We start from the raw sequence: 1,551 nt of genomic DNA on the forward strand, positions 1-1,551 counted from the left end.
CGGAGCATGTTTCACTCATATCAGTGACAGGACAGCCACTGTGCATTCAGCCATTCTGCCCCCTGCGTTCAATATTACAGTGCCTTCATCATCACTGTGTGCTATATTTAAAAATGGGCTGATCCTATAACAAGCAACAAGAGCCTGTGTGCTTCACTGAGCTCTCGAGGGTTGCTAAAGGTCACCATTAGCTGCTGTGGCCTCTTTGGCCGTCACTGTGGTGTCAGGATTCCCAGGGAACTTGAAGGTATGGGTGAGGTTCAACGTGGTCGCACAGCACATCAGTGGAGATAGAAGAGCAGAGGTCTACTCTCTGCTCTCCCTGGCTGGCAGACACCACCGGCTCCAGCTGCCTCTCTGCACAGCCGCTCACATCATCAAGGACTCCACACATCCTGCTCCTCACCTCTTTGAACTCTTGCCTTCTTTGTACTACAGATCTGCCACAACACACACCTCCAGACTCTGATAGTTTCTTCCCCATGGCCTCTGACAGATGAAACGCTAGGCAATAATTATCAACCAACTGTTATTCATCTTATGTATGCTGCGTGTAATAGGCTATATTCCACTATACTACCTATAAGCTACCACAGCATTTATTTTCCAGTTTTTAAACTTTTATTTTTGTTATCATGCTGTGTGTTATTGCTGTAATGTGTATGTAAGTCATTAGTCACATGTCCTGTGTGAGGTGGTTCCCTGTGAAAATGTCACTGACACCATGCCAGTGTCAGACTCTGGGGGAATCCACATTGGCAGTGATCCATGTCTGCTATTACATAGTCATAGGCTATCTCTCAACTGCTGCAGACTTGAGTGTTTTTTTTTTTTTCACTCTTTATGTGACCAGGCTGATGATCCAATAGTAGTTATATCACCTGTAAGATTCACTGTTTTGTAGTATTATTATTAAAGGCTATCTATGTGTTCCTTCTGTAAAAAGAGGGGCAGAGGCCATTTGTACAACAGATTACTATAAACCTTTAATTGCGCATAATACCTTCTTTGTATGTCAGAGTGTATTCCACAAACTTTAGTCATCTCCATAATTATACAGTGATCAATAAAGAAATAGGAAGGTCCTACCGAGATTTGAACTCGGATCGCTGGATTCAGAGTCCAGAGTGCTAACCATTACACCATAGGGCCTGATGGTGAGCCGCTGCCGACACTTGAGGATTTGACGTCACTCGGGGTCGGGAACTAGTGATTTGAGACGAACTTTGAGCAGAGTAAAGACTTTACAGTCAGTAATACCGACAGACTCTGTTACTGTTACACATTTTGTAGCGTTACGTCTAAACTTTGTTCATCAGCTACTAAATTTACGTTTCACGTCGGGTGTAACGACGTAAAGACAGAACGTATCCGGTAAAGAAATGACACGAGGACGGCGTCCTCCTGGTTTACGCCGTGTTCGTAGAGCAGCAGAAAGTCTATGGTTTAGCTGGTATCCCTCCGCCACTCAGCCATCATTAACTTTACAGCGCCAAGTGAACAATATAGTTATAACACAATGTTACCAGAATGTAGGCGAATTGTGTCTTC

At 44.1% G+C, this 1,551-nt stretch overlaps 1 non-coding gene across 1 annotated transcript; it reads right to left on the bottom strand.

Moving 5' to 3' along the window:
* Positions 1-1,080: 1,080 nt before the first annotated feature.
* On the bottom strand, positions 1,081-1,152 carry trnaq-cug (transfer RNA glutamine (anticodon CUG)). The gene has a single exon. It is a non-coding gene; the product is annotated as a tRNA-Gln (tRNA).
* Positions 1,153-1,551: the final 399 nt, after the last annotated feature.

This window comes from Trachurus japonicus, chromosome 11, assembly GCF_045865225.1.
Source record: "Trachurus japonicus isolate A0001 chromosome 11, Traja_1.0".
Taxonomy (NCBI): Eukaryota; Metazoa; Chordata; class Actinopteri; order Carangiformes; family Carangidae; genus Trachurus; species Trachurus japonicus.